Below are 23,710 nucleotides of genomic sequence, written 5' to 3'. Positions count from 1 at the left end.
ATTTGGCCTGTCTTATATATCTTGCACTCCAGGAGAAACAGTTTTGTCATGGCAGACTGTCCCAAGAATCTCAAAATTATGAGGGAATGTTGTCTACTCCAGGGCTTTTCCTACGTTCTCCTACAGACATGCATTTTTCCTCTAGCAGTTTGACTAAGCCGTTTTGCACTTTCTTTCCACCTTACTTTCTGGATCTCTATATTTCATTTCATGTGCTTCATTAGATAAATTTTTATATTTTCTTCCTATCGCGTTGCCTCTGATAAACTGTTCCTAGCCACAACACGAATTTTTTTTTTCGAAGGAGAGACACCGTGATCCTAACAAAAATAATTCCAAAAATTGAAACGTGTGGTGAGTGAGACTTGGCCTGATAAGGAGACGTCAGCAATGATTCAATATCGTGTTTGGTCGGTGTGGAAACTCCAAGCAAGCTACTACAAATCTTTTACAAAGATTTTTATTGTTTTCCCATTTCAATTGCTTGTCCTTGAAAATGTCAGTTATATTGGCAGTGTTTGTCCTGTGACTTTCACTGATAGTTTCCTTTGTGTGTTGCCAATAATTCCATTGACGAATAACGAGACGTATTTAATTTTGTGCTGCAGTGAAGAAACAAAACGTCTCTTACTGGTCTGATCTGAAGATGCAGCAGCTTCACATGTGTCCTCTTCACAACTCATGAGTCAAACTCTAGTGCGCCGTGGCACTTGCAAGATCCCCTCGCTTCTAAACTGATACTGTTATTACTCAGCTTAGCCGCGAGTCCGTAGAGGGTGGTATATGTGACGTACAGTATAACTGGTCAGCATTTCCACCCGGAATTTGCGAGTGTAAGTCGGACCTTCCTTGATCCGCCTTGGTGGGTTGTGTCGTCGGATTTCCTCCTACCTGTGCGCGGTGCAGCTCTCGTACATGTCGTCCCGTGCAGATTTTTCATGGGCGCATTGGATGTCTCTGTCGGTGGAAGCTAATTATCTGAAATTGCTGTCGATCAACTTTGGGGTATATATTTACTCGAAATTAACATACAGAATGCCGTAATTTCATGTTTATTCTTATTAGATCAATAAAGAAACACTCATGTCATAAGCTACTCGTAACCGAGAGCATGCCCACCATCGAACAAGACAGGAAGAGCTCTTAACGCCGACTGCCGACTTTGGCGCGCAGTTCGTATCTCTTACTAGTTTCGTCACAGTTCGTGGATTTCCGATCAAGTTCGTACTTACTAAGATATGCATTTGTTAATGAACGGGTGTGAATTTTAACGAGGCAAAATTATGATAAATAGTTTTAAACATCCAGAGGCTCCTCCTAGTATTCATGTTGTCATAAATGACTTTAATTATTAAATATAAATAAACAGAATCGGTGACTTTGGTGCCAAGATGGCGGTACTTCCCGTCATGTATATTTCCCAGGCTGACGCTTGTTGCTACGGCCGGTATTACACTATCAAATTTCTTTGTCCAATATCTTTGTCCAATATCTTTGTCAAAGATATTTGATAGTGTAATAGGGATCTTTGACAAATGTCGTCCAACATTTGATCAAATCTAGGCCGAGGCCCTATATTTGATCAAAGAAATCGCTTGTCTTCTGTTCACTGCAATGCGATATGTTACCACGCGGAGCGCTAGCATCGCTGCAGCGTTCTGTCGTCTGTAGTGTTTTTATAACCATTGCCGGTAAATACAATTGGTGTGTGCCGACAACTACAGAATTAATAGAGATGTATGAAGCTGATGAGGCGCTTTACAACGTGAGGCACCCTGAATACAAAAATAGATTAAGAAGATTGGAGACCTAACCTGACCTGACCTGACCTAACCTAACCTAACCTAACCTAACCCTCTCCTGTAGCAAGGAATCGGAGTGTTATAGTGAGCCTGTCTTCTGAAGATGTAGCAGTTCTTAAGTGAAAATTGTGCTTTGTGATATGAGGATACACTTCATTGAGCACATACAGAAATGTATGCTCATCCATTCTTAAGTAATTGATGTACGACTTGACGTCTTCCACTGTAAGCTCACGTAACAAGTTTTGTTGAATGCTGTTATCGTGTCGTCGTAAAACCCACGGCTTCACCCAGATTAGATTAGTTTTTCGTTCCATAGATCCGTGCTGAGGAGATCCTCGTGGATGTGGAACATGTCGATTTTTTTAAGCTGAAATAAAAATACTAATAGTATGAATAAATACAATACATCATTTGTTTCTATTAAAAATTTCGCCAATGGAGTAGAAGGAGTTGGCCAGTAGTAAGTCCTTCAGGCTCCTTTTAAACTGATCTTTATTTCTAACTAAATTTTTTATGTTTGCTGGCAAATTATTGAAGATGAGTGTTCCTGAGTAGTGGACCCCTTTTTGAACTAAAGTAAGTGCTTTTAAGTCCTTGTGCAGATCATTTTTGTTCCTGGTATTGTATCATGAACTGAGTTGTTTGTTGGAAAAAGAGATATTATTTACGACAAATTTTATTAAGAAGCAAATATACTGAGAGGCAGTAGTTAGTATACCCAGTTCTTTGAAGAGGTTTCAGCAGGAGGTCCGTGAATTTACTCCACAAATAATACGTATTACACGCTTTTTGACCTTGAAAACTTTTGTTTGACTTCAAGATTTACCCCAAAATATTATCCCATATGACATTATGGAATGAAAGTATGCAAGCTTTTTCATTTTTATGTTGCCTATGTCTGCTAACACTCGAATTGCAAATACAGATTTGTTAAGGCGTTTCTGCAGTTCTGTGGTGTGCTCCTCCCAACTGAATTTATTATCAAGTTGTAATCCCAGGACTTTTAAGACTGTCAACCTCGTATGTATGGTTCCATTTTTTCCCCCCACTTCTTTTTCGCATGTGAACACAATGCAATTGGAGTACATAGAACTGCTGCGGTTAATAACAAGTTGTTGTCAGCCATCTTGAACTTTGACGAAAAATTTGATGACAGTGTAATACCCCTTGTAGCGCTACGTCAAAGATCTTTGTCAAATATATTGGACGGAATATTGGATCACATCTTTGATCAAATCTTTGACAAAGAAATTTGATAGTGTAATACCGGCCTACGGTCCAGCGCAAAGCCCCACCCCACTACGCGCGACATATGGTCGCCTCGTCACCTAGCCAGCCAGCGTGGGAAATGCTCTCCGACTCATGGCAGGCTACGGACTACAGCACTTCCTAACTATCGTGAATACATCAATAAGAGACAATAATTTATTAAAACTGGTGAAAATGTCTTCCTGACGTAAGAGGAACCTTACACACTGCTTGAATTCATAAATTTTAGAAGTATGATAAGATATTCATGTTCAGCACGGTTATATTAGAGCTCAGAATGATGTTACAGAATCATCTTGGGAGCAGATGGTTTAACCAAAACGAGACAACCTCCCAGACTAGCTGAGCTTGGACGAAGTGAGAGCGTATGCTGATCCCAAGCTCTTCATTTTCATCCGTGACCTTTACGGCCCTCCCGGTTCGGTACGATGTCCGTCTTTTAAATGTAAAACAGTCGATGCATATTCATAAAGTCGTAAATATCAACTTACTTAAAACCATTGTGCATGAGACAACACGTATAACAGTGAGCCACAGCGTAAGAAACAGTGGTTAGAAGTCTGTAGTGCAAACGGCGGAACACATTTAAGAAATGAAAGCAATTTGCCATATTTATTTAATTATGTACCACCGATTAATATATGCAGCAATGAACAGTCTAAAGAATATTTTGATTTTGTAATCGTGATTTCCTGCACACATATAGTATTTCAATAGAAGTAGTAATTATTGAAAAAAGGAGTGATACGAATCATTTGGAGTTATAAAGTTCGTAAAAAAGTGTCTGTCAGAGGGCATGGTGTCAGATATTGTTACACACAACAGTCATCTCGAAAACAGGTCACGAACAGTGAATTAATGAATGGAAAACGTAGGAATAATTCAAAATATTTGACACTTTTAAAAACTTGATTACGAATCTCTTACAATAATTCTGTTCGTAAAAAAAGTTTGCTTTTACAGAGACTTTAAATGTCTTTCATGAAGCAAGTATCACTGCCATAACATAAACCACGAACTTAAGTGTTGTATGTAGTTGTGCTGACTTCGTATTTCATCCATCTCCACCGACAAAAACAAATAACATCAGTTAACCCAGTGAATGTGAACGGTGAAGGTAATAAACCTATCACAGATTGCTACGCATTAGCCTACGCTGCTGATACCTTGCAATATGTCGTTTTTACGTTGAATACCGTAGCACTTAACGTACAGGCAACATTTCATGTACCGGCATTTCCTTTATATGCCATCGACGAGAGTAGATTAAAAAAAAAAATCGTCCTATTTACCTCATCTATCTCGGGTTAACGATAACGGAGAACTACACTGAAGCGCCAAAGAAACTGGTATAGGCATGAGTATTCAAATATAGAGATATGTAAACAGGCGGAATGAGGCGTTGCGTTCGGCAACGCCTATATAAGACAAAAAGTGTCTGGCGCAGTTGTTAGATCGGTTACTGCTGCTACAATGGCAGGTTATCAAAATTAAGTGAGTAGTGAGTTTGAACGTGGTGTCATAGTCGGCACACGAGCAATGAGAAACGGGATCTCCGAGGTAATGGGGATTTTCCCGTACTACCGTTTCACGAGTATACCGTGTACATCTGGTATCCGGTAAAAGATCCTGCAGCTGGAAAAAGATTCTGCAACAATTGGACCAACGACGACTGAAGAGAATCCTCCAACGTGACAGAAGTGCAACCGTTCCACAAATTGCTGCAGATTTCAACTCTGGGCCATCAACATGTGTCGGCGTGCGAACGATTCAACGAAACATCATCGATAAGGGCTTTCGGAGCAGAAGGTCGACTCGTGCACCCTTTATAACTGCACAACACAAAGCTTTACGTCTCGCCTTGGCCCGTCAACAGCGATATTGGACTGTTGATGACTGGAAACACGTTGCCTGGTCGGACGAGTCTCGTTTCAAATTGTACCGAGCGGATGGACGTGTACGGTTATGGAGACAATCTCATAAATCCACGGACCCTGCAGGTCAGCGAGGGATTGTTAAAGCTGGTGGAGGCTCTGTAGTAGTGTGGGGCGTGTGCAGTTGGAGTAATATGTGGCCCTTGATACGTCTAGATATGACTCTGACAGGTGACACGTGCGTATGCGTCCTGTCTGATCACCTGCATCCGTTCATGTCCATTGTGCATTACGACAGACTTGGGAAATTCTAGCAGGAAAATGTGACACACCACACATTCAGAATTGCTACAGAGTGGCTCCAGGAACTTCTGGGTTTAAACACATCCGCTGACCATCAAACTCCCAAACATGAACATTATTGAGCATATATGGGATGCCTTGCAACGTGCTGTTCAGGAGAGATTTCCATCCCCCTCGTACTGTTACGGATTTATGGACAGTCCTGCAGGATTGATGGTGTCAATTCCCTCCAGCACTACGTCAGACATTAGTCAAGTCCATGCCACGTCGTGTTGTGGCACTTATGCATGCTTGTGAGGGCCCTACACGATATTAGGCAGGTGTACCACTTTCTTTGGCTCTTCGGTGTAATATGCCTTCTAGGCGTTATTGCAAAGACTTCTGTATTCAAACAGTAATATTCACCGTATGGTATGTGAAGAAGGATAGTATTATATACTGATCAGCCAGAGCGTTATTACCACCTACCTAGTAGCCGGTATATCCATCTTTGGCATGCGTAAACAGAGGCGACGCGTCGTGGCATTGAAGCGATGAGGCGTCGGTAGGTCGCTGGAGGGAGTTGGCACCTCATCTGCACACAGAAGTCACCTAATACCCGTAAATTCCGGGGACGGGGTGATGAGCTCTGACGCCACGTTTAATAATATCTCAGATGTGTTCGATCGGGTTCATATCTGGTGAGTTGTAGGGCCAGCACATCAATTGGAAATCGCCACTGTGTTCCTCGGACCAACCCATCACACACCTGGCCTCGTGACATGGAGCACTATCCTGTTGAAAAATGCCAATGCTTTCTGGAAACATGATCGTCATGAAGTGGCGTACGTGGTCTTCAACCACTGTACGATACTCTTTGGCCGGTGTGGTGCCTTGCACGAGCTTCACTGGACCCATGGATGTCCACGCGAGTGTTCCCCAGAGCATAATGGAGCCGCTGCAAGCTTATCTCCGTCCCGCAGTTTAGGAGTCATGGAGCTCTCCCGTCGGCATGCTGAAGAAAATATCGGTATCCATCAGACCGTGCAACGCTCTGCCACTGAGCCAACGTCAAGTGTCTATGGTCACGTGCCCATTTCAGTCGTAGTTTCCGATATCGTGGTGTTGACGTTGGTACATGCATTTCAAAGGAAAACTAACAAGGTATCAAACACCTAATCTGGGCTTCCGCCGGCCCGATGGATCGCTGGAAACCAACCCTAAAAGAAACGTCAAATTTTAGTTAAATATTTTCAGTCACTTCTCAACTGCGAGCCTCCGGCGGAACAACTACATTTCGAAAAACCCACAGCCAATCCCGATTCAAATCCACCATCTTTTAAAGAGGTAAAGGAAATAATTCTTTGAAGAAAAACGAGTTCCCAGGGGAAGACGGAATCATACCAGAAGTATGAAAATTAAATGACAAGCTCACACAAGCAACCCACAGAATTATACAACATATTTGGGAAACTGAACAAATACCTGCAGAGTGGAAATGTGCATTAATTCTCCTCTCCACAAAAAGGTGTAAAAACCGATCAAAATAATTACAGGGGAATTTCACTGCTCCCTGTAATGTACAAAATTCTTTCAAAGGCCCTGTTAAACAGACTAGAAGAACAAGCGGACCAGTTAATAGGGGAGTATCAGGCAGGGTTTCGCAAAGGTCGATCTTGCATCGAACAGATATGGAACTTGAAAACAATTTTGAAAATGAGAAAATGTAGAAATACTGTGGTAACTTGTCGATTTTAAAAAGGCTTACGATTCAATAGATAAACAAACATTATTTCACATTTTAGAGGAGTTCAGGATTGACAGGAAAACAAGATCAGTTATTTAACAGGAATTAGCAGATACAACCTCCAAAGCTAAATTCATGAGAGGAACATCAGAAGCATTACATATCCATACTGGTATTCGCCAAGATGGAATGTCTCCCCTTCTGTTTAACATGGTTCTGGAAAAAATTGTGAGGACATGGGAAAAGGAAATAAAATGAATTCAGCTTGAGATTAAAAAAGAGCAGAGAATTAGGGTGAAGTGTCTGGCTTTCGCGGACGATCTTGTCATTCTAACGAACAATAGAGAGGAAGCCAAACTTGCATTCGAAAAACTACACGAAATCTCACAGAAAACTGGGCTACAAATCTCCTACGAGAAAACACAGTATATGGAAAACAAACCTGTAGATAAGCTCCCTATTACTACTCAATATGGGAAAGTGGCTCAAGCTGCCCTCTTCAGATATCTGGAAGAGATAATCTAACCATCAGCACTGAACTCAATAGCCAATAAAGGCAGAATCTCCTGATTACAAAAAGCATTTAAGCTCAATTGGAATTACTACAATAAAAAATCTATTACGGTTAATGCGAAACTATGGCATTACAACACAGTAGTCCTACCAGAAGCACTTCATGCTACAGAAACTACAGTGATTCATGGTCATACGAAGATCAGAGAGACTGAAGGGAAGGGAAAGAAAAATTCTGAGCAAAATATATGGACCAGTGTTTCGAAAAGGAATTTGGATGAAGAGGCCAATTAGAGAGGTTTACAAAGACATAGAAACAATAACAGACACCATTAGAAAGAGAAGGATGAAATTTTATGGACATATCAGCAGAATGAATAAAAGCAGACTCAGAAGACAAATCTTTGAGATAGTAAACAAGAGCAAAAACAAAACAAAATGGATCACTGAAGCAGAAGAAGACATTAAAGAAATAGGGATCACACAAGACAACATAAACAATAGAGAACAGTTAAGAAACATCATTAAGAAACACACACTTAAACAAGAACATACAGAGAACAGAACGGGAAAAAGAAGGTCGGAAGAATGCAAGGGAGAACACAGTGAATATGAAGAGAATTTGGGAAGAACGAAGAAAGAAGAAGAAATCATGACTACTCAAGTTCAATCGTACTCTCAAACGGGAATAATCGAAAATAATAATAATATTGTAATAAACGTTGAGACAAACATTGGATATATACACTCCTGGAAATTGAAATAAGAACACCGTGAATTCATTGTCCCAGGAAGGGGAAACTTTATTGACACATTCCTGGGGTCAGATACATCACATGATCACACTGACAGAACCACAGGCACATAGACACAGGCAACAGAGCATGCACAATGTCGGCACTAGTACAGTGTATATCCACCTTTCGCAGCAATGCAGGCTGCTATTCTCCCATGGAGACGCTCGTAGAGATGCTGGATGTAGTCCTGTGGAACGGCTTGCCATGCCATTTCCACCTGGCGCCTCAGTTGAACCAGCGTTCGTGCTGGACGTGCAGACCGCGTGAGACGACGCTTCATCCAGCCCCAAACATGCTCAGTGGGGGACAGATCCGGAGATCTTGCTGGCCAGGGTAGTTGACTTACACCTTCTAGAGCACGTTGGGTGGCACGGGATACATGCGGACGTGCATTGTCCTGTTGGAACAGCAAGTTCCCTTGCCGGTCTAGGAATGGTAGAACGATGGGTTCGATGACGGTTTGGATGTACCGTGCACTATTCAGTGTCCCCTCGACGATCACCAGTGGTGTACGGCCAGTGTAGGAGATCGCTCCCCACACCATGATGCCGGGTGTTGGCCCTGTGTGCCTCGGTCGTATGCAGTCCTGATTGTGGCGCTCACCTGCACGGCGCCAAACACGCATACGACCATCATTGGCACCAAGGCAGAAGCGACTCTCATCGCTGAAGACGACAAGTCTCCATTCGTCCCTCCATTCACGCCTGTCGCGACACCACTGGAGGCGGGCTGCACGATGTTGGGGCGTGAGCGGAAGACGGCCTAACGGTGTGCGGGACCGTAGCCCAGCTTCATGGAGACGGTTGCGAATGGTCCTCGCCGATACCCCAGGAGCAACAGTGTCCCTAATTTACTGGGAAGTGGCGGTGCGGTCCCCTACGGCACTGCGTAGGATCCTACGGTCTTGGCGTGCATCCGTGCGTCGCTGCGGTCCGGTCCCAGGTCGACGGGCACGTGCACCTTCCGCCGACCACTGGCGACAACATCGATGTACTGTGGAGACCTCACGCCCCACGTGTTGAGCAATTCGGCGGTACGTCCACCCGGCCTCCCGCATGCCCACTATACGCCCTCGCTCAAAGTCCGTCAACTGCACATACGGTTCACGTCCACGCTGTCGCGGCATGCTACCAGTGTTAAAGACTGCGATGGAGCTCCGTATGCCACGGCAAACTGGCTGACACTGACGGTGGCGGTGCACAAATGCTGCGCAGCTAGCGCCATTCGACGGCCAACACCGCGGTTCCTGGTGTGTCCGCTGTGCCGTGCGTGTGATCATTGCTTGTACAGCCCTCTCGCAGTGTCCGGAGCAAGTATGGTGGGTCTGACACACCGGTGTCAATGTGTTCTTTTTTCCATTTCCAGGAGCATATAAAACGAAAAGATTTGTAGAAAAAATCTCAAAAGATTCTTGATGGATCTACTTCAAAGTTTTACAGGATACTCTAATAAACGCTCGGATATATAAGGTGAGGCAGCTAAGTCATAACACCCCTTGTATCTCCCCTATCTCCCCAACCCTAATAGATATAAAGATGCCATTTGGACAGTGAATTGCAGGGACAGGGGCTACTTGAATACATCACATTTCATGTTTGTGCTATTTTTGATATGAGGCCATTTTTGTTGTTTTTTTTTAAATGGAACCCTATGTTAAATTTTAGCGTAATACGATGGGCTTAAATAGACGGTTTCAAATACGTGTATATCATAATATTTAGGCGAACAGTTTGATACAGCTACAGGTATGAAACTGTTTGTAAACTCCCAAAGAATCATCTGTCTATACATACTATAAATTAAAATAGCCCGCCGCGTTTTTCGTCTGTATTTGAAGGCTAACCTCAAGAACTACTGTTGGGACTTTGATACGGTTTTCACTAGTGGATAGATTGATTTAATAGGAAAGTTTTGGTGTATCACTACATATTATAAATAAGTCGCCAGGTCATAGGTACTTACGGCTACCCGTGCGAAACTGGGGCAGTCCGCTATTATGATATTGTATTCTGCTGTTTCTCGAATAACTATAGTAAACAGCTCAAAGAAAATAAATTCTAAAGTGAGCATTGTAGTAATTTGACGTGGCTTCGGTACAATGTAACTTCGGTAGAATCTAGATACGTAAACTTTACTCAAAGACAGAAATTGTAGTATTACACATACTTGCCCACTTTTTACACATTTGTTTATTTGTAACTGCAGTGGTAAATCTCTGTTGCTAAATGGAAGGCAAGAGAAATTCGTGGAAGGGCGGGCAGGTAGGTGTCACAAAGTTTCGAATAGCTTATAGTTATCCAACCAGTAAGAAATACTTTAAATGCTGAAGAACATTGAGACACAGAGCAACAACGGCTATGACAATGGATTTGTGAAACAAGAGACAGATTAGTTAACTAGCGTGGGGATATCCTGCTACTGAATCCATTGAGGGTATACAAATTTCGAGCAGTGCTAGTTTGCAGGTAATATATTAAAAGTAATTTTCCCACTGTATGTAGATTTCGTAAGTATTAAGTTTATTATCAAGCGGTGGTAATAGAAAGCTGTACTACTAGTACCTGAGATGTGCAAAATGATTACGTGCGATTCGTAATTTAGTTTCCCTAAGGATGACCCAAGATTAAAAATATGACACCAGGAAATGAAAATGAAAGCATTACGTACTCAAATACACTACTGGCCATTAAAATTGCTACACCACGAAGATGACGTGCTACAGACACGAAATTTAACCGACAGGAAGAAGATGCTGTGATATGCAAATGATTAGCTTTTCAGAGTATTCACATAAGGTTGGCGCCGGTGGCGACACCTGCAACGTGCTGACATGAGGAAAGTTTCCAACCGATTTCTCATACACAAACAGCAGTTGACCGGTGTTGCCTGGTGAAACGTTGTTGTGATGCCTAGTGCAAGGAGGAGAAATGCGTACCATCACGTTCCCGACTTTGATAAAGGTCGGATTGTAGCCGATCGCGATTGCGGTTTATTGTATCGCGACATTGCTGCTCGCGTTGGTCGAGATCCAATGACTGTTAGAAGAATATGCAATAGGTGGGTTCAGGAGGGTAATACGGAACGCCGTGCTGGATCCCAACGGCCTCTTATCACTAGCAGTCGAGATGACAGGCATCTTATCTGCATGGCTGTAACGGATCGTACAGCCACGTCTCGATCCCTGAGTCAACAGAGGGGGACGTTTGCAAGACACCCCCCAACCGTCTGCACGAACAGTTCGACGACTTTAGCAGCAGCATGGACTATCAGCTCGGAGACCATGGCTGCGGTTACCCTTGACGCTGCGTCACAGACAGGAGCGCCTGCGATGGTGAACTCAACGACGAACCTGGGTGCACGAATGGCAAAAAGTCATTTTTTCGGACGAATCCACGTTCTGTTTACAGCATCATGATGGTCGCATCCGTGTTTGGCGACATCGCGGTGAACGCACATTGGAAGCGTGTATTCCTCATCGTTATACCGGCGTATCACCCGGCGTGATGGTATGGGGTGCCATTGGTTACACGTCTCGGTTACCTCTTGTTCGCATTGACGGCACTTCGAACAGCAGACGTTACATTTCAGATGTGTTACGACCCGTGGCTCTACCTTTCATTCGATCCCTGCGAATCCCTACATTTCAGCAGGATAATGCACGACCGCATGTTGCAGGTCCTGTACGTCAATGGTGGCCGAGCAACTGGCTCGTCACAATACGCCAGTCACTACTCTTGATGAACTGTGGTATCGTGTTGAAGCTGCATGGGCAGCTGTACCTGTACGCGCCATCTAAGCTCTGTTTGACTCAATGCCCAGGCGTATCAAGGCCGTTATTACGGCCAGAGGGCGTTGTTCTGGGTACTGATTTCTCAGGATCTATGCATCCAAATTGCGTGAAAATGTAATCACATGTCAGTTATAGTATAATATATTTGTCCAATGAATATCTGTTTATCATCTGCATTTCATCTTAGAGTAGCAATTTTAATGGCCAGTAGTGTATTTCTGTGTTTACTGAAAGTAGAAGAATATTTTGTAGGTGTTTGAGTAAAGAAAGATACCTCCATGAAATAATAGTGAAATAGCCAATAAAACATCAACAAAGTGACTGAGAATCGTAATAAAGAGAAACAGAAAACATACAACACACGTATTGTGAAACTATCTTCGAAACTTGATGGGTTTTTCCTACAGATTATTGTCTTTGTCTGTAGGTTAACAGGCATAAAACGTTAGTATACAAGATGCTACCCATCTCGTTCATGAACATTACTCTCTTCTATTTCCGTTCTTGTTTTCACATGGACTTTTCAGGTAACTGATGAGACTGAAATACAGAAATAGATTTTGAAAGGTTTAGCTTTACTGTAAGAAATTTTTAATAACTTTATTTCCATGCAAGTTTATTTTTCCAGGAAAACTAAATGTATTTTTAACGTTAGTTAGCTTTGTTATACATTTATTTAACTTTTCGAATATTTGCAAGTGATATTTATTCTGTGATGTAGTGGACACTTGTGGATAAAATGAAGCATACAGATCTTATGCACTTGACTGTTAGGAAGATAAAAATGACTAAAGAAAAACTGTAAGTACAAAGTTCACGATGCTGTTGAACCTTCTCCTCTCTTGCTGTCACATTGAGACTTCACTCAACTGATAACACTGAAAGACTGAAATAGAGTCTGAAAGGTTCATCTTTACTGTAAGAAGTCTGTAGTAAATTTATTTTCATGTACAAACGTTTTTCGAAGGGAATTTATTTTTTCAATGTTAATTATCTTGTGTGTATTGTGTATTAAACCAGGTACCTATAGACGACGGAGAGGCTTCATCCCGCCGTAGCCCTCAGTGGTTCACAACCCACAACAGGGCATAGCAGTCCACCCATTCCACCACCGCCCCACACCGAACCCAAGGTTATTGAGCAGCTCGGCCCCCAGTGGACCCCCCCCCCTCCACCCCTGGGAACGGCTCATACCAGACGACTGTAACCTCAAATGTTTGAATGGTAGAGTAATTATAGTGTACGCGTATGTGGAGAGAGTGTTTGTGCAGCAATCGCTGACATAGTGTAACGAAGGCGGAATTAGGGGAACCAGCCCGCCGAGGCAGATGGAAAACCGCCTTAAAAACCATACACAGACTGGCCGGCCCACCGGACCTCGCACTAATCCGCCGGGCGAATTCGTGCCGGGGACCGACACGCAATTCCGATCGGGAAGCAGCGCGTTAGACAGCGCGGCTAGCCGGGCGGGTTTAATTACCTTTGTTATACTGTACTGTAACTCTTTGAAAATTTTCATATGATATGTGTTCTATAATTTAGTGGAGACTTGTGGATAAAGTGAACCATACAAATCTTCTGCGCTGGACTATAAGGAAGATGAAAATTAATAAAGTAAACGCGAGTGAAACGGCATCTATATACACTCCTGGAAATGGAAAAAAGAACACATTGACACCGGTGTGTCAGACCCACCATACTTGCTCCGGACACTGCGAGAGGGCTGTACAAGCAATGATCACACGCACGGCACAGCGGACACACCAGGAACCGCGGTGTTGGCCGTCGAATGGCGCTAGCTGCGCAGCATTTGTGCACCGCCGCCGTCAGTGTCAGCCAGTTTGCCGTGGCATACGGAGCTCCATCGCAGTCTTTAACACTGGTAGCATGCCGCGACAGCGTGGACGTGAACCGTATGTGCAGTTGACGGACTTTGAGCGAGGGCGTATAGTGGGCATGCGGGAGGCCGGGTGGACGTACCGCCGAATTGCTCAACACGTGGGGCGTGAGGTCTCCACAGTACATCGATGTTGTCGCCAGTGGTCGGCGGAAGGTGCACGTGCCCGTCGACCTGGGACCGGACCGCAGCGACGCACGGATGCACGCCAAGACCGTAGGATCCTACGCAGTGCCGTAGGGGACCGCACCGCCACTTCCCAGCAAATTAGGGACACTGTTGCTCCTGGGGTATCGGCGAGGACCATTCGCAACCGTCTCCATGAAGCTGGGCTACGGTCCCGCACACCGTTAGGCCGTCTTCCGCTCACGCCCCAACATCGTGCAGCCCGCCTCCAGTGGTGTCGCGACAGGCGTGAATGGAGGGACGAATGGAGACTTGTCGTCTTCAGCGATGAGAGTCGCTTCTGCCTTGGTGCCAATGATGGTCGTATGCGTGTTTGGCGCCGTGCAGGTGAGCGCCACAATCAGGACTGCATACGACCGAGGCACACAGGGCCAACACCCGGCATCATGGTGTGGGGAGCGATCTCCTACACTGGCCGTACACCACTGGTGATCGTCGAGGGGACACTGAATAGTGCACGGTACATCCAAACCGTCATCGAACCCATCGTTCTACCATTCCTAGACCGGCAAGGGAACTTGCTGTTCCAACAGGACAATGCACGTCCGCATGTATCCCGTGCCACCCAACGTGCTCTAGAAGGTGTAAGTCAACTACCCTGGCCAGCAAGATCTCCGGATCTGTCCCCCATTGAGCATGTTTGGGACTGGATGAAGCGTCGTCTCACGCGGTCTGCACGTCCAGCACGAACGCTGGTCCAACTGAGGCGCCAGGTGGAAATGGCATGGCAAGCCGTTCCACAGGACTACATCCAGCATCTCTACGATCGCCTCCATGGGAGAATAGCAGCCTGCATTGCTGCGAAAGGTGGATATACACTGTACTAGTGCCGACATTGTGCATGCTCTGTTGCCTGTGTCTATGTGCCTGTGGTTCTGTCAGTGTGATCATGTGATGTATCTGACCCCAGGAATGTGTCAATAAAGTTTCCCCTTCCTGGGACAATGAATTCACGGTGTTCTTATTTCAATTTCCAGGAGTGTATTTTAGCAAAGTATTTACGCTCAAAATGTGGAAAATGTTCGCATAAAAGCTTACGACACATGACCTGATAGTAATGTATGTTGACAAAAATTCTGTTATGTGCATCTCAGTAATGAAAGTAGAAAATGAAGGGAGATGGCGCTGTACGTCGTTTCGAAGCCAGAGTGGGCGGTCTCTGTCGCCATCTTAAATAGCCAAAACATTAGCTGATTACTGTTTCCGATTGCTTCTTGTTCATAATTTCTGCCATGTGCACTCAACAGCTGTTTTCAGTACTACGTGAATAACTTAGTGTCATGATGACAATTTCTAATGTTTTTCTATGTTTGAATGCTTATTTATTCTAGTAATAAGCCAAAGCCAGGTGGAATCACCACACAACTGATTTCTACTATAGCTCTCTACGTGAACTCATGGATCATCCTCCATCCCCGGATCGTCTAAAAGAAGCTCAACGCATCAAGGCAAAGATTTTAACCTTGACCAGATGCCGTCTAGAAGGAGCCATTGTACGAACACGCAGCCAAGATAGGATTAACGGTGAAGAACCTTCTATGCATCATATTGTTCAAAATGTTCGTCGACGCCGACAGGCTTTAATGACAACTTTAGACCTACCTGATGGACGACGGTTGACTTCGCAAGCTATCATTGCGGATGCGTTCACAACGCTCTATAGTCTTTTCTATCAAGAAGTACCTGCCGGTGCAGAGGCCATTGCTGAGGTTGCCCAGGAGACACTTGGTACTCTAAACGCAGCAGCTGCAACCCTCCTGACTTCTGAAGTGACCACAGACGAAGTCCAAGGCGCTGTGACCAAAGGGTCTCTGAATCGATCTCCCGGCCCGGATGGTTTACCTCTCGAATTTTACAGAACCTTCCAAGATTTGATGATGCCACGATGGAGGGACATGCACTGGGAACTTTTGTCCGGCGCGGCGAACCCGCCACCAACGTTCATGGAAGGCTTACTTGTACCAGTCCTGAAACCCGCAGGAGGAACACGACTCGACAGTTATCGGCCGATCACGTTACTCAATTCCGACTTCAAGATTTTCACACGCCCTCTAGCAGTGCGACTCAAACATGTCTTACGAGACATTGTTTCCCACGAACAAACATCCTTAAGCGGCGATCGTAATATACAGACATCCCTCAGTGAATATCGAGATGTGATCGCTGTAGCAACACACTCGCGACCGCCAGGCGCTTTAATCTCCATCGACTTCAAACAAGCGTTTGACCGCGTCAACCATGCATTCCTCAACGCAGTGATGGACCGAATGGCAATTCCCCGACGTTCACGCAAGTGATTATGCGGCTCCTTCGTGGAGCAACGTCCAGACTTCTCGTCAACGGCAGTCTTACAGAACCTATACGGACTGAACGCTCAGTACGGCAGGGCTGCCCTTTGTCGACTTTTCTTTATGCCAGACGTTAAAGTAACCTCTGGCGTGCCACAGAGGAGTGTTATGGGACCATTGCTTTTCACAATATATATAAATGACCTAATAGATAGTGTCGGAAGTTCCATGCGGCTTTTCGCGGATGATGCTGTAGTATACAGAGAAGTTGCAGCATTAGAAACTTGTAGCGAAATGCAGGAAGATCTGCAGCGGATAGGCACTTGGTGCAGGGAGTGGCAACTGACCCTTAACATAGACAAATGTAATGTATTGCGAATACATAGAAAGAAGGATCCTTTATTTTATGATTTATGATAGCCGAACAAACACTGGTAGCAGTTAATTCTGTAAAATATCTGGAAGTATTGGTGCGGAAGGATTTGAAGTGGAATGATCATATAAAATTAATTGTTGGTAAGGCGGGTGCCAGGCTGAGATTCATTGGGAGAGTCCTTAGAAAATGTAGTCCATCAACATAGGAGGTGGCTTACAAAATACTCGTTCGAGCTATACTTGAATATTGCTCATCAGTGTGGGATCCGTACCAGGTCGGGTTGACATAGAAAAGATCCAAAGAAGAGCGGCGCGTTTCGTCACAGGGTTATTTGGTATGCGTGATAGCGTTACAGAGACGTCTAGCAAACTCAAGTGGCAGACTCTGCAAGAGAGGCGCTCTGCATCGCGGTGTAGCTTGTTGTCCAGGTTTCGAGAGGGTGCGTTTCTGAATGAGGTGTCGAATATATTGCTTCCCCCTACTTATACCTTCCGAGGAGATCACGAATGTAATATTAGAGAGATTCGAGCGCGCACGGAGGCTTTCCGGCAGTCGTTCTTCCCGCGAACCATACGCGACTGGAACAGGAAATGGAAGTAATGACAGTGGCACGTAAAGTGTCCTCCGCTACACACCGTTGGGTGGCTTGCGGAGTATAAATGTAGATGTAGATGAATGTAGATATCAGAGGCAAGTATACCTTCTTCAAGAACAACGTAAACGTAAAAGTGGGGAGCCGGCCTGAGTGACCGAGCGGTTCTAGGCGCTACAGTTTGGAACCGCGTGACCGCTACGGTCGCAGGTTCCAATCCTGCCTCGGGCGTGGATGTGTGTGATGTCCTTAGGTTGGTTAAGGTTAAGTAGTTCTAAGTTCTAGGGGGCAGAAGCTAAGTCCCATAGTGCTCATAGCCATTTGAACCATTTTTAAAATTGAGGAGAATCGCTTCCTTGAACTCTTCACTCGAGAAAGTCCCAGTCTCCGCTTGACTCCCGTAGTGTTCTGCTACAGTCAGTATTCCTGCAGGAGTGTGCTCACGTTTAATGACAACAAACTGTTGTTAAACATTATTTAAGAAATTATTTATGCCTTCTCGAAAGAAGCATCTTTTGGTTCTCTTCTCAGTTGTGGTGTCCGCTAACAAATGCGACTGACACAATTTAAATGAACGCGGGTTTTTAATAGCACCTGTAACGATCATTTAAGTAAAGTTACTAGCAAAATAGTAAACTTTTCATTAAATAATTACACAAGTATAACAGTGTGTGAGGTATTTATAACGCATTCATTTGCTGTGTAATTGTGCAGAGTATGATGTTGTGACAAACATTTGTACAATAAAAGATATTAAAGACGTCAGAAGTCAATAAAGTACACACAGATGAGTGGCTTTCTGGGATGATAGCTGTCGTGCACTGCTGTCATCCTTCACCTTGTCTGACACTCAGCCATTTTTGGTGCATCTCCTGCACAAAGACCATGCAAACATCAACCATCGAAATTTCCAGCTTTGGGATTTACCCATTTCTGGCGACGTGCTGCTTGTCTTTGCACCTGAGCTCATCTGGGACAGGTGTGTGACCTTCTCTTCCCGCCGAGTCACACCCAGCCAAGTAAGCTGATCTTCTGAATACCAGATTAGGTGGACGTTAATTCGCACACGTACTCGTAACGTTACAGTTTTATTTGTGATAATACAAGTACGACAGTACATTAGAAGTATATTAACTTGTTGAACTGTAGTAAACAAAAACCTTTTCTTAAACTTCTTGGCAGATTAAAGCTGCGTGCCGGACCGAGACTCGAACTCGGGACCTTTGCGTTTCACGCGCAAGCGCTCTACCAACTGAGCTACCCAAGCACGACTCACACCCCGACCTCACAGCTTTACTTCTGCCAGTACCTCGTCTCCTACCTTCCAAACTATACAGAAGCTCTCCTGCGAAACTTGCGGAACTAGCACTCCTGAAAGAAAGGATATTGCGGAGACATGGCTTAGCCACAGCCTTGGGGATGTATCCAGAATGAGATTTTCACTCTGCAGCGGAGTGTGCACTCATATGAAACTTCCTGGCACATTAAAACTGTGTGCCGGACCGATACTCGAAGAGCGATAGGCAAAGGTCCCGAGTTCGAGTCTCGGTCCGGCACATAGTTTTAATCTGTCAGGAAGTTTCATATCAGCGCACACTCCACTGCAGAGTGAAAATCACATACTGGAAATATCCCCAAGGCTGTGGCTAAGCCATATCTCCGCAATATCCTTCCTTTCAGGAGTGCTAGTTCTGCAAGTTTCGCAGGAGAGCTTCTGTAAAGTTTGGAAGGTAGGAGACGAGGTACCGGCAGAAGTAAAGCTGTGAGGATGGGGTATGAGTCGTGCTTGGGTAGCTCAATTGGTAGAGCACTTTTCTGCGAAAGGACGCACTGCTTGGCACAAAGACCATGCGCCATCCTAATGAATGTCTGAAACATTTTCCCCATGATTTGACACTTGGAAAAGTGTAGAGTCATGCAACAGAGTACCAAGAACACGACAGCACTGAAAACGCGTTTTGTGGAAAGGCGATATTTAGAACATTTCCCGTTTCCACTGCTGACTACTCATCGAAGACATTTTATCTTGTAGAGCGATGTCGCTGATATTCGCAGTATAAGAGCCCATAAAATTACAGTAATAATTACGTACTGCACAATGTCAAAGAGAAACATTTTCAACCCACAAGTATAGAGTGCTCAGAGCATTGTGCTTGTGAGCTGACAGACTTGACGGGCTGGCGTGCTAGCCTGCTGTAGTGTGTAGTGCAGTAGTTTGTCAGTAGTGTGCCCGTGGTCAGTAGTGTATTGTGGGCCAGGTGGGTCAGCCCGTGGCACATGCTGGCCAGCAAGTGTGGGCTCAAAGTGGTACCGTGCGTGACTCTAGGGCTGAAGTCCCTTAATTATCAAGTACCTAATAGCTAGAGGCTATTTTTTTTTAAATTAGAGCTCCTGACTGTGAAACATGGCCTATCATTGTAGCTGTTCTCAACGATGACGTTACATCCACATGGTACCACCAATTATATGGACAATAATATTAGATCGCCTTACAATTTTTCTCCACTGACCACTCAGACAACAGCACCACCTCCGCCAGCTATTGCAGCAGTAAAAGCACGATCGCTATAGTGATGCCCAGGTGAGCAGGTGGTTACCTATTGCGTTCTGCGGCACAGAGGGAAAGACAATACTTTGTGGCGTAGCCGGTGATTTCTCTCCCTCCGTCCCACGCCCCACGGTCCAGCCATTGCCTTCTCTACTAACTGGCGACACTTAGTAATTGCCCTTCTGTCTGTTTCTGACTCTACCTAGATAAATGTATACACTGACGATAAAAACAGTACACCCTTTTGGATATTTTAAATTCACTTAAGATTTACTGTTGAAACAGTACACATGGCGTAACCGAAATGATTACATTTACAAATCTGTAGCACAAGCAGTTCTACGGTACCAGGTATAGACCCACCTGTAGCCTCCACAGAGGTAGTGCAGGCTCTGACTATGGTGTCAGTCAATCATACAGGTGGTGAATAGTGTCCTGGCGTTATGCCACACCTGCTCGACCTGTTAACACAGTTCTGTAGGTGTTGTTGAGTGACGAGTCGGACGAGTCATTTCTCATCCCATCATATCCCACACGTGCTCGATTGGAGACAAGTCCGGAAGTTCTGTTGATCAGGGAAGTTGCTGCACCTCTTGCAGAGCACATTGAGTTTCACGGGCAGCGGTCGGGGTGAGCATTATACTGCTGCAACAACACATCATCTTCCTGTTGCAACAATGGCAAAAGAACAAGTCTAACAACATTCTGCATGTATGTAGCGTTGGTTAGCGTCTCCTCCTGAAGCACCAAAGGTGAACGAAAGTTGTGGCTTATTGCACCCCGGACCATAAGGCACAGGACGGAGCCATGGTCTCTTGGACAAACGCACTCAACAAGGCAGCGCTCACCAGCTCTACGTCGTGCGTGCAAACGACAATCACTTGTGGGCAGCCAGAATCTGCTTTCATTGCCGAAGACCACGGCGCGCCATTCCATCTTCCAAGTGATCCTCTGGCGGCACGAGTCGAGCCGTGGACGTCCATACTGTGGCGTGAGTGGATGACCGGCTAGGGGTGTCTGTGTCCAAAGTCCCACTGGTAATAACCGGTTTGCAACAGTTCGTTGGGTTCACAAGTCCTCTTATCTCTGATGTGATAGCTATATGATGTAACACTGTTTCCCTTTCAATACGATGATCCTGGCAAGCGACTGTTCTGAGCGGAGGTCAAGACCCTCGTTTGCAAGTGTGAGAATGTTCACGTGACCAATGGTACCAGCATCGCTGCACAACTGACGCGGCAAATCCAGCTTGTGCGGCAGTCCTCCAAAAGGACTATCCCGCCACTCCGAAGACCACAATTTGACGCTATTCAAACTCGCTTAGTTGGTTGTAAGAAGAATTAGTGCGTCTCAGTGCCATGGTTCCCTACTCGCTTCACACATTTGCATCACAATGAGTCTTCTGGCTGTAAGCGTTCCCTGTTAAATGGTAGACATAGATGACGCTCTGGTAGCTACACCGCTACGATATCTATTGGTGGACTACGTTGCAATCATTATCGGTACACCTACTAACCTTCAGGAGACACGTGCCATAATTGGATCAAAATCGACGTCGTGTTTCCAGGTGTACTATTTTTTTCCACAGTGTATATTTGGAAAATGTCGCAGTCACTTCTTGACATTATAGCTGATGTGTCTGCTCTACGACACCCATATTAAACTCTACAGTGGCTGAGTAACGTTCTCCTACTTACACATGGAAACTTATGCTAAATGTTCTATGTGCACTGCGATGCACGTGCAATAGGCAGACACGGCAGAATGATGCTATTGGCTGGAGCATCGAGTGGCAGACTTTTGCCTTCCACTGACCATCCCCCCCACCAGCCGCCTTCCTATATATACACCATTAAAGCAACAATAATAACAGTAACAGTTGCAGCACCTTCTACCACCCTATCTCTAAGTAAAAATTCTCTTCTTCCAGTCATTCAGCGGCTTCCCTTACACCCCAATTTGTAACAAAGTGTTATAAAAACTGCATCATGAGTGAGCAAATGAATGAACCTTGGAAGAACTAGTAGCCTCCAAAGGGCTGCGGAGATATGAGGACTGACTCGCCATCGAACTACTTTGCATAAAAACTGTGCGCCGGACCGAGACGCGAACTCGAGACCTTTGCCTTTCCGCCTGCGAAAGACAAAGTTCCCGAGTTCCAGCCTCTATCCGGCACACAGTTTTATTGTGCCCCTAAGCTGAATATCGGCGCACCCTCCGCTGCAGAGTGAACAATTTCATCCCACTTTGGACCAGATCATCCTCAACCTTTTAGTTCAGGAATCATAACCCAATATTCCTATAAACCCGGATACTTATCAGTCATTAAAAAAAAAGGTACGATTACTGTCGAGTTAACAACACGCAGACTTCATCGTTTCAAACAAGGCTAACTCCAGCAATAAATCCTGAAAACGTAACACAAGTACTTCTTTAAATGCGGAACACTAGGCCCATTCGTGATGCCGTTGCATACAGACATCCCAGCTTGCCCAGAGCCTATCATGCAGTCATTGCATCCCTTACACAGCTCTCGAGTATCCCATAGTCCCCACCCAACTGAAGTACATAGATTTATTACTGCATGTGTATGACTTCTATTACTGCATGATTTTGTAACTAGTAAAACAGCCTGTGTTGTGTAACACTGTTATATTGCGGAAGCGCTTGCAACTTCATCTTGCAAGTCTAACAATGTTTGAGATTCATGCGAGAGTCGTGAACTATAAAAAAATCTACAACGATTATTCTTTTCAGTCGGAGTGAGTAATCTGTCGACATAGGCGCGCCTTGCTAGATTTTTGCTATTGAGTGATGTGACAGGCCGTTTTCTGTCATTTGAAAGTAGATCTGTATTAGGACCTAATGGTCTCTGTTTAGTTTTGACCTGCCTTGTTGTGTTCATGTTCTTGTCTTTGAATTTAACCAAACACATGATACGCAACAACTTGACATACGCTCTTGTGGGTTAGCAGTATCTTCCTCCGTCCCATTCAATTGTAGTGTGTCATTCGTTGGTGAGAACGAACTTGCCCGATCCAAATTATCTTTCCCAACCACTGTGAATTGCTACCCCCAGCCCTGTGGCAGCTTCAGCGCCTTATCAACAAGAGTAGGGGAACACATCAAAAGTTCAACTTTTCGTAAAAAGGCTGATAAAGCGCGCTCACAGACCTCATCCTACCGATCCATGTGTGTCATATTTGTCTTCAGTAAAATCCTTAAAACCATCATCATCCTATGACCTATCACACCTACCTATTTCCCTTATTGTGTCTTTCGTCACAGCTACCACTTGGATGAACAACTTCTTCAGCTTACCCGCTTATTGACCGCAACTGAATAAAAGAAATTCCATTGCTTTGCCTTCCCTTAACATCTAAAATGCCTTTGACGGAATATGGCATTCCACTTTGCTGTTCAAAGTTCAGACTACATGCTCCCGCGTGACTATGACAACCTTATCGCATGATTCCTTTTTCATATGTCACAGTGAACCAAACCTGCTCCTCCCTTTTTCAGCATAGAGCTGACGTGTTCTAGACTCCACCTTGTATTCCATCCAATGTATATTATATATTACAAAAGTGCTTAAACCTCAGGTCAATATTCTGATGATAGCGGCTACGTACTGCACTTAATCACTGTAGTGTCAAAGAAGTCAACTGCAACACTTGCAGTTTTACCGCTTCTACATTACGTAATGAGAACGAAGAATGTAACTAACTCTTACTTTTCAGAGTATA

General features: G+C 44.7%; 1 non-coding gene across 1 annotated transcript; it reads right to left on the bottom strand.

The window, feature by feature from the left end:
* Positions 1–18,606: 18,606 nt before the first annotated feature.
* On the bottom strand, positions 18,607–18,683 carry Trnas-uga (transfer RNA serine (anticodon UGA)). Its single transcript has one exon. It is a non-coding gene; the product is annotated as a tRNA-Ser (tRNA).
* Positions 18,684–23,710: the final 5,027 nt, after the last annotated feature.

The sequence above is a fragment of the Schistocerca nitens genome, chromosome 5 (genome assembly GCF_023898315.1).
Source record: "Schistocerca nitens isolate TAMUIC-IGC-003100 chromosome 5, iqSchNite1.1, whole genome shotgun sequence".
NCBI lineage: Eukaryota > Metazoa > Arthropoda > Insecta > Orthoptera > Acrididae > Schistocerca > Schistocerca nitens.
This window is presented reverse-complemented; position numbering and strand designations above follow the sequence as displayed.